At 39.9% G+C, this 10,852-nt stretch overlaps 1 pseudogene; it reads right to left on the bottom strand.

Annotated features, from left to right (window-relative positions):
- Positions 1–567: 567 nt before the first annotated feature.
- LOC123949648 lies at positions 568–1,531 on the bottom strand (annotated as a pseudogene).
- Between the last annotated feature and the right edge of the window lie 9,321 nt (positions 1,532–10,852).

The following is a 10,852-nucleotide window of genomic DNA, read 5'->3' as shown; positions in this document are numbered from 1 at the left end:
TTATGTGTTGGTTTGACTGTACAAAGGTAAAAAACATCTGAAAAAAAGACTCTGGTATATAATGTCTACAAATGAAAAATGGATTAACCCTGATTGTCATTATGGAATCTTCAACCTCTGGCATTTAAAGGACATATATTCTTCCTAATTACAGGATGGAAAAATGGGATTACAAACAGAGGATATGATACATATTCTACTACCAAGTGGCAGGTAAGAAGACTTCCAATAATACAATATAACCCTTTTGTTACCTAATTCAATACTTGAAATACAATTCATCATATTGCAGAGGTTGGGGGAAACTTGAAAATGAGGGAAAAATAGGCAACATGTTTCTTACGTAATGCTATTATTAAACAGAAGAAAAGGTGGAGAAGATATTGTGGTGTTGGTGTGAAAAAGAAGAAAACCTAATTTATAAAGACTAGAAATAAATTGTGAGATTTGAACAACATTCATCATATTAGGAAAAACTGCTAAGAAGATTGCCACTAAAAGCATTTTATTTAAGCACACAGAATCTCCTTTTGTGTAACAAACTGCACAGATAGACACAGTTTCTAATCAAAATGTTCTCCTACTTACAGCTTTTCTCACAGCAAGTTTAATGTCCCATTTCTTGAGCTGTAAATGAAGGGGTTCATCATGGGAACCAAACTGACATAAAGGACAGAGGAGATTTTTCCCTCACCCATAGATCCAGCAGAAGATGGTTGAAGATACATAAACGCACCTGATTCAAAGAAGAGAGAAACAGCAATTATGTGGGAGCTGCACGTGCTGAAGGCTTTGGACCTGCCCTCACTGGAGATGATATGCAGGATGCTGAAGAGGATGAAACCATAAGAGACAAAGATGGTGACACTGGGCACAATCACAGTGATGCTCAACACAATGAAAACCACCAGCTCATTCACGTAGGTGCTGGTGCAGGAGAGCTGGAGCAGAGGGAGAATGTCACACAAATAATGGTTGATGGTGTTTGCATCACAGAAAGTCAGTCTCAGCATGCATCCTGTGTGAGTTATGGCACCCGAAAATGACATCAAGTATGAACCAAGCATAAGGATGGAACACACTTTGGGGGATATGGCAACATTATATGAGTGGGTTACAGATGGCCACATAATGATCATAGGCCATTGATGTAAGCACATAACATCCAGAAATAGCAAAAAAAAAAAAAAAAAAAAAAAAAAAAAAAAAAAAAAAAAACAGAAAAAGTAAAGCTGGGTCATGCATCCCCTGTAGGAGATAATATTCTTCTTCAATGTGAAGTTAATCAGCATTTTGGGTGTATACACAGAAGAATAACAGAGGTCTATGAAGGACAAATTGAAGAGGGAAAAGTACATGGGTTGTGGAGGTGTGAGTTCAGCAAAATTAGAGTTATCAAGCACAAATTTCCCAACACAGTGACCATGTAGGTAACCAGAAACAGACAGAACAGGGGGAGCTGGAGATCTGGGAGGTCTGTTAGCCCCACAAGAATGAATTCAGTCACAAAGGAAGCATTTTCAGGAGGCATTCTTCTCCAAGGGAATTTGTGAACACAGGAGGAAAAGTTACACAGAAAACAACTCAATATTTACTACCATATCTCCTCTCACAGAAATTGGGTTCACACTGGGAATATATGAAACTAGCCCACATTGGACCATAAAAATGCTTAACTATTAGCATAAATCTAGTTACTTGGATATTCCTTCAATAGAGCCTTTATAAACTGTATAAGCAAAGACATTCAAAACTTGGCCTAAAGTATGAAGGCCAACGCTTCCATATGCCAACAGGACCGCTGTGGAAACCAAAGGTTAAGTGAGAAGATTGGACCAGGAAAGAATCACCTTCTCTCATTTCATTTCTTTGACCAAATGAGCCCTCTCCTAAACAGTAACATGGAGGCAGCAACCCCACTAAGCCAGTGTTGACCTCTAATGGCAATTAGACTTGGTGTGGTGGGAATGAAGAACATTGTTCTAACCCCAAAATTTAAGACCAGAGTCTAGGAGAATTTGAGTTCCTGCCCCATGTCACAGAGTAAAAGCTATAAATATAAAGAATGAGAGCTCCATCCATAGAATTGATCAGTTCTATGTATCTTGAAATTGTATTGAATTCTATTGCATTCTATTGAAATTCTATTGCATCTTGAAATCTAATGCCTCTGAACCTTCCCTCACCATGATCCTCCCTTCAAACAGTTCCTTCTATCCATTTCACATGAGTCTGGGGCCTGCAAAACTGTAAACAGAGTGGCATATCTTAGATCCCTGGACTTACATCAGAAAAAGAAGACATGACTATAAATGGAATTCAGAAAATCATCCCCTTCAGCAAGAATACTTTAGTGCCTCCTTATCACATTACCCCTGTGGTCCTGAAAGGACAGATTTAGTCTCCTTAGCTTTGCTCCCCTTGATTTGATGAGGATATAACCCAAATGTAATTTCTGATAAGATCTGAAAATCCTTCTGAACCACAGATCACAGTTTCTGACTATGAGTCCTCTCAATCAGCAGACAAAAATGAACAGCGTTTATTACTATCATTTTTGCCACCTGTTAAACACAGAAGACTTTAGGTGAGGGCAATGGCATAATATCCTCAGTTATAAACAGGGTAGAAGCTTGCTCAGTCTCTTATGCAGGGAATGGTTTCTGATGTAATATGTAATAGGGCTTGAGGGGATTGTATTTACACAATGGACCACAATGTGTATCTATTTCTTTAGGGACTCAAAATTTTACTCAAGGTTTCCCTTCACTCTAAGGATTAGGTATCTCCTGAAGAGGCACCAAAAATAAATTCTTATTTCCCATTCAGCAACATGGCAGAAGAGGAAGATCTAGACCCTGTGACCCACATTAGCAGTGATTCTGAAATGTTTCCTATACAGATTTCCTTTGTAAAAATCCAGATAATAGTTAAGGTAATCCTGCTCCCAGTTAAAGCATGAATGTAGTCATATTGGAACTGCCAGGATATCCTAGACATCTTTTTGTTGTAACACTTTTCCTTGCCCAGCACCTTCAAATTGGGATGCCCCCTCCCCAGTTTCTAGCTTGTCCTGGGGAGGAAGGAAGTACACCATGTGTCCAATATCCCAACTTTTAGTAGGTGTGCCATGTCAGAAAACAGAGAGGAAATAAGACACAGCATACTCCACCTATCCAGAGAGACACAAAAAAGATGGTGGTTTAGGCTGGAAGTCACCAGAGTTCCTCACCCAGGCTCAGGAAAGAGTAAGCCATTGAAAACCCTTTTTCTACAGCTTCACTAAGGTGAGGGGAAAATGTGCACCACACATATAATAACATAACTTATCTGTGAGTTCCCTGAGGAACTGGCTTCAGTCTCACTTGTTTAGAAAACAGATGCAACTCCAAATACAATGAATGCCTGGGTGTGGTGGGGGGGGGCAACTAAGAACATTCTTGAGTCCAAGACAAGACCACGAATACTAGGACAGAGGACTGATTTATCTAATGTGAAGACACCAATTCAGAGAGTCAATGAAAATGGAGACAAGGTGAAATTCTTTTCAAAAAGGAACAAGAGAAATTTCCACAAACAGACACTAATGAATTGAAAATATGTGATTTACCTGACTGAGAATTCAAAATAACTGCCATAAAGATGCTCACTGGAATCAGAAAACAATTTAAAAAACCATAGAAAAATTTCAACACAGTGTTAGAAAACTTAAAAGACTATTAAACAGGGTGCATGAGTGGCTCAGTTGGTTAAGTGTCTGCTTTCATCTCAGGTTGTGATGTCAAGGTCCTGGGATCCACTCTGCATGTGGCTCCCCACTCAGCAGAGTCTGATTCTCCCTCTGCCTCTCCCCACCATTTGTGTTCTCTCTCTCTTTCAAATAAATAAATAAACAGATTCTTTAAAAAAAACAAAAAGTCTCAAATAGAAATCATGAGGCTGAGGAAAACAACATTTGAAGAGTTTAAATTCCTGCCCCACAACATAAAGTAAAACCGTCAATGAAACTGACCAGTAAATTGCATCCTTGAAACCTAATAATGTCTCTGAACCTTCCCTGCACCACCACCCTCCCCTAAACAGGTCCTTCTACCAATTTCATCTGAGTCTGAGGACTACAAAAACTGGAAAGAAATCTTGAAAAACTACATCAAAAATTAATGATGTACTGTATGGTGACTAACATAACATAAATAAAGGAACAAACAAACAAACAAATAGAAATTGGCATATCTTAGATCCCTGGGCTTCCATCACAAAAGGAAGACATGAATATAAATGAAATTCAGAAACTCACCTCCTTAGGCAAAAACACTTTGGTCCTTCCTTACCAGTATTATCCCTGTGGTCCTAAAAGGGCAGATTTAGTCTCTGTGGCTTTTCTTCCTTTGACTCTATGAGGACACAGTCCACGCTTATTTTAGAAATCCTTCTGAACCACAGACAACAATTTCTGATTATGAGTCCTCTTAAGTGGTAGGCAAAAATAAATAGCCTTTATTGTTATCATTTTTGCCACGTGGTAAATCAGAGAAGACTTAAGGTGAGGGTAATGATATAAATGTTATAAACAGGACAGAAGTTTGTCAGCCTCTTCCACAGGGAATGGTTTCTGGGGTAATAGGGTATTTACACAAAGGACCAAAATGTCTCTCTAATTCTTTAGGGACTCAAAATTTTATTCAAGGTTTCCTTCCACTGTAGGGAATAACATCTCCCAAAGAGGAGCCAAAAATAAATTCCCATTTCCAGGTAGGTAACATGGTTACATTCATGAACACAGTGATTCAGAAATGTTTCAGATACATATTCCCTTTATAAGAAATCCAGGTAATAGCTAAGGTAGTCCTCTTCCCTGTAAAAGAATGTATCTATCACATTGGAACTTTTAGGGAAATCATCTTCTTGCAACACTTTCCCTGCACAGCACCTCCAAATTGGGATTAAAACCCTCCAGTTCCTCCGGAGGAGTCAAGATGGCGGAGAAGTGGCAGGCTGAGACTACATCAGGTAGCAGGAGATCAGCTCAATAGCTTATCTAAACATTGCAAACACCTACAAATCGAATGGGAGATCAAAGAGAAGAAGAACAGCAATTCTAGAAACAGAAAATCAACCACTTTCAGAAAGGTAGGACTGGCAGAGAAGTGAATCTAAAACGATGGGAAGATAGACCGCGGGGGAGGGGCCGGCTCCCGGCAAGTGGCAGAGCACCGGAGCACAAAATCAGGACTTTGAAAGTCTGTTTGACTGAGGGACATTGCTCCAGAGGCTAAACCAGGGTGAAGCCCACGTGGGGTCAGCGTGGCCCCAGGTCCTGCAGGGTCACAGAAGGATCGGGGGTATCAGAGTGTTGCAGAGCTCGCAGGTATTAGAACAGAGAAGCCTGCTACAGAGACAGAGCCAAGGACTAAACTCTCATCTCAGGGTTACCTTGAACAGGTCACGGGCTGGGTGAGCTCAGAGCGTGGCTAGAGGCTGGGGATACAGGAGTGATTGTGTGCTGTCCTCTGGGGGAGCACTGAGGAGTGGGGCCCTGGGCTCTCAGATCCTCCGGGCCTGAGACTGGGAGGATGCCATTTTCATTCCCATCCTCCAGAACTCTACGGAAAGCGTCTAGGGAACAGAAGCTCCCAAAATGGAACCTGAGCAGATTACTTAGTCCGGCAACCCGGTAAGGGCGGTGCAATTCTGCCTCCAGCAAAGACACTTGAGAGTCACTACAACAGGCCCCTCCCCCAGAAGATCAACAAAATATCCAGCCAGGATGAAGTTCATCTATCAAGGAAAGCAGGTTCAATTCCTAAGAGAGCAGCAGAATTCCAGAGGAGGAGAAAGCAAAGCACGGAACTCATGGCTTTCTCCCCATGATTCTTTAGTCTTGCGGTTAATACAATTTTTTTTTCTTTCCTCAATTTTTTTTTCTTCTGCTAAATTTCTAACTTTTACCCTTTTCTTTTTTAACATTTTTTGACTAGTTTATCTAAATATATATTTTTTTCTTTCTTTTTTATATTTTTTATTTGTTTTATTTTTTAAATTTTTTTCTTTTTTTCTAAACCTCTTACATTCCCCCCACCCCCACAATTTGGGGTCTCTCCTGATTTGGTTACAGCGCATTTTTCTGGGGTCTTTGCCACCCTTTTAGTATTTTATTTGATCCTTCATATCCTCTTATCTGGACAAAATGACAAGGCGGAAAAAATCACCACAAACAAAAGACAAGAGGCAGTACTGAAGGCTAGGGACCTAATCAACACAGACATTGGTAATATGTCAGATCAAGAGTTCAGAATGATGATTCTGAACGTTCAAGCCTGGCTCAAAAAAGGCATGGAAGATATTAGAGAAACCCTCTCTGGATATAAAAGCCCTTTCTGGAGAAATTAAAGAACTAAAATCTAACCAAGTTGAAATCAAAAAAGCTATTAATGAAGTGCAATCAAAAATGGAGGCTCTCATGATATATTCAGAGCACTCAACGAGAAAAACATGCAGCCAAGAATACTCTATCCAGCTAGGCTATCTTTGAAAATAGAAGGAGAGATAAAAAGCTTCCAGGACAAACAAAAACTGAAAGAATTTGCAAACACCAAACCAGGTCTCCAGGAAATATTGAAAGGGGTCCTCTAAGCAAAGAGAGAGCCTAAAAGTAGTAGATCAGAAAGGTACAGAGACAATATACAGTAACAGTCACCTTACAGGCTACTAATGGCACTAAATTCATATCTCTCAATAGTTACCCTGAATGTTAATGGGCTAAATGCCCCAATCAAAAGACACAGGGTATCAGAATGGATAAAAAAACAAAACCCATCAGTATGTTGCCTACAAGAAACTCATTTTAGACGCGAAGACACCTCCAGATTGAAAGTGAAGGGGTGGAAAACAATTTACCATGCTAATGGGCATCAGAAGAAAGCTGGGGTGGCAATCCTTCTATCAGATCAATTAGATTTTAAGCCAAAGACTATAATAAGAGATGAGGAAGGACACTATATCCTACTCAAAGGGTCTGTCCAACAAGAAGATCTAACAATTTTAAATATCTATGCCCCTAACGTGGGAGCAGCCAACTATATCAACCAATTAATAACAAAATCAAAGAAACACATCAATAATAATACAATAATAGTAGGGGACTTTAACACTCCCCTCACTGAAATGGACAGATCATCCAAGCAAAAGATCAACAAGGAAATAAAGGCCTTAAATGACACACTGGACCAGATGGACATCACAGATATATTCAGAACATTTCATCCCAAAGCAACAGAATACACATTCTTCTCTAGTGCACATGGAACCTTCTCCAGAATAGATCACATCCTGGGTCACAAATCAGGTCTCAACCGGTATCAAAAGATTAGGATTATTCCCTGCATATTTTCAGACCACAATGCTCTGATGCTAGAACTCAATCACAAGACGAAAGCTGGAAAGAACCCAAATACATGGAGACTAAACAGCATCCTTCTAAAGAATGAATGGGCTAACCAGGAAATTAAAGAAGAATTGAAAAAATTCATGGAAACAAATGATAATGAAAACACAACGGTTCAAAATCTGTGGGACACAGCAAAGGCAGTCCTGAGAGGAAAATATATAGTGGTACAAGCCTTTCTCAAGAAACAAGAAAGGTCTCAAGTACACAACCTAACCCTACGCGTAAAGGAGCTGGAGAAAGAACAAGAAAGAAACCCTAAACCCAGCAGGAGAAGAGAAATCATAAAGATCAGAGCAGAAATCAATGAAATAGAAACCAAAAAAACAATAGAAAAAATCAATGAAACTAGGAGCTGGTTCTTTGAAAGAATCAATAGGATTGATAAACCCCTGGCCAGACTCATCAAAAAGAAAAGAGAAAGGACCCAAATCAATAAAATCATGAATGAAAGAGGAGAGATCACAACTAACACCAAAGAAATACAGACAATTATAAGAACATACTATGAGCAACTCTACGCAAACAAATTGGACAATCTGGAAGAAATGGCTGCATTCCTAGAGACATATAAACTACCACAACTGAACCAGGAAGAAATAGAAAACCTGAACAGGCCCATAACCAGTAAGGAGATTGAAACAGTCATCAAAAATCTCCAAACAAACAAAAGCCCAGGGCCAGATGGCTTCCCAGGGGAATTCTACCAAACATTTAAAGAAGAACTCATTCCTATTCTCCTAAAACTGTTCCAAAAAATAGAAATGGAAGGAAAACTTCCAAACTCATTCTATGAGGCCAGCATCACCTTGATCCCAAAACCAGACAAGGATCCCACCAAAAAAGAGAACTACAGACCAATATCCTTGATGAACACAGACGCAAAAATTCTCGCCAAAATACTAGCCAATAGGATTCAACAGTACATTAAAAGGATTATTCACCACGATCAAGTGGGATTTATTCCAGGGCTGCAGGGTTGGTTCAACATCCGCAAATCAATCAATGTGATACAACACATTAATAAAAGAAAGAACAAGAACCATATGACACTCTAAATAGATGCTGAAAAAGCATTTGACAAAGTACAGCATCCCTTCCTGATCAAAACTCTTCAAAGTGTAAGGATAGAGGGCACATACCTCAATATTATCAAAGCCATCTATGAAAAACCCACCGCAAATATCATTCTCAATGGAGAAAAACTGAAAGCTTTTCCGTTAAGGTCAGGAACACGGCAGGGATGTCCATTATCACCACTGCTATTCAACATAGTATTAGAAGTCCTAGCCTCAGCAATCAGACAACAAAAAGAAATTAAAGGCATCCAAATTGGTAAAGAAGAAGTCAAACTATCACTCTTCGCAGATGATATGATACTATATGTGGAAAACCCAAAAGACTCCACTCCAAAACTGCTAGAACTTGTACAGGAATTCAGTAAAGTGTCAGGATATAAAATCAATGCACAGAAATCAGTTGCATTTCTGTACACCAACAACAAGACTGAAGAAAGAGAAATTAAGGAGTCAATCCCATTCACAATTGTACCCAAAAATATAAGATACCTAGGAATAAACCTAACCAAAGAGACTAAGAATCTATACACAGAAAATTATAAAGTACTCATGAAAGAAATTGAGGAAGACACAAAAAAATGGAAAAATGTTCCATGCTCCTGGATTGGAAGAATAAATATTGTGAAAATGTCTATGCTACCTAAAGCAATCTACACATTTAAAGCAATCCCTATCAAAATACTATCCATTTTTTTCAAAGAAATGGAACAAATAATCCTAAAATTTATATGGAACCAGAAAAGACCTCGAATAGCCAAAGGAATATTGAAGAACAAAGCCAAAGTTGGTGGCATCACAATTCCGGACTTCAAGCTCTATTACAAAGCTGTCATCATCAAGACAGCATGGTACTGGCACAAAAACAGACACATAGATCAGTGGAACAGAATAGAGAGCCCAGAAATCGACCCTCAACTCTATGGCCAACTAATCTTCGACAAAGCAGGAAAGAATGTCCAATGGAAAAAAGACAGCCTCTTCAATAAATGGTGCTGGGAAAATTGGACAGCCACATGCAGAAAAATGAAATTGGACCACTTCCTTATACCACACACGAAAATAGACTCCAAATGGATGAAGGACCTCAATGTGAGAAAGGAATCCATCAAAATCCTTGAGGAGAATGCAGGCAGCAACCTCTTCGACCTCAGCCGTAGCAACATCTTCCTAGGAACATCGCCAAAGGCAAGGGAAGCAAGGGCAAAAATGAACTATTGGGATTTCATCAAGATCAAAAGCTTTTGCACAGCAAAGGAAACAGTTAACAAAACCAAAAGACAGCTGACAGAATGGGAGAAGATATTTGCAAACGACATATCAGATAAAGGGCTAGTATCCAAAATCTATAAGGAACTTAGCAAACTCAACACCCAAAGAACAAACAATCCAATCAAGAAATGGGCAGAGGACATGAACAGACATTTCTGCAAAGAAGACATCCAGATGGCCAACAGACACATGAAAAAGTGCTCCACGTCACTCGGCATCAGGGAAATACAAATCAAAACCACAATGAGATATCACCTCACACCAGTCAGAATGGCTAAAATTAACAAGTCAGGAAATGACAGATGCTGGAGAGGATGTGGAGAAAGGGGAACCCTCCTCCACTGTTGGTGGGAATGCAAGCTGGTCCAACCACTCTAGAAAACAGCATGGAGGTTCCTCAAAATGTTGAAAATAGAACTACCCTATGACCCAGCAATTTCACTACTGGGTATTTACCCTAAAGATACAAACATAGTGATCCGAAGGGGCACGTGTACCCGAATGTTTATAGCAGCAATGTCTACAATAGCCAGACTATGGAAAGAACCTAGATGTCCATCAACAGATGAATGGATAAAGAAGATGTGGTATATATACACAATGGAATACTATGCAGCCATCAAAAGAAATGAAATCTTGCCATTTGCGACGACATGGATGGAACTAGAGCGTATCATGCTTAGTGAAATAAGTCAATCGGAGAAAGACAACTATCATATGATCTCCCTGATATGAGGACATGGAGAAGCAACATGGGGGGGTAGGGGGATAGGAGAAGAATAAATGAAACAAGATGGGATTGGGAGGGAGACAAACCATAAATGACTCTTAATCTCACAAAACAAACTGGGGGTTGCTGGGGGGAGGTGGGATTGGGAGAGGGGGAGCGGTCTATGGACATTGGGGAGGGGAGGCGAACCATAAGAGACTATGGACTCTGAAAAACAACCTGAGGGTTTTGAAGGGTCAGGGGTGGGAGGTTGGGGGAACAGGTGGTGGGTAATGGGGAGGGCACGTTTTGCATGGAGCACTGGGTGTTGTGCAAAAAGAATGAATACTG

The sequence above is a fragment of the Meles meles genome, chromosome 8, assembly GCF_922984935.1.
Source record: "Meles meles chromosome 8, mMelMel3.1 paternal haplotype, whole genome shotgun sequence".
NCBI classification, from domain to species: domain Eukaryota; kingdom Metazoa; phylum Chordata; class Mammalia; order Carnivora; family Mustelidae; genus Meles; species Meles meles.
The sequence above is the reverse complement of the archived record's forward strand: the minus strand, read 5'-3'. Positions and strand labels throughout refer to the sequence as shown.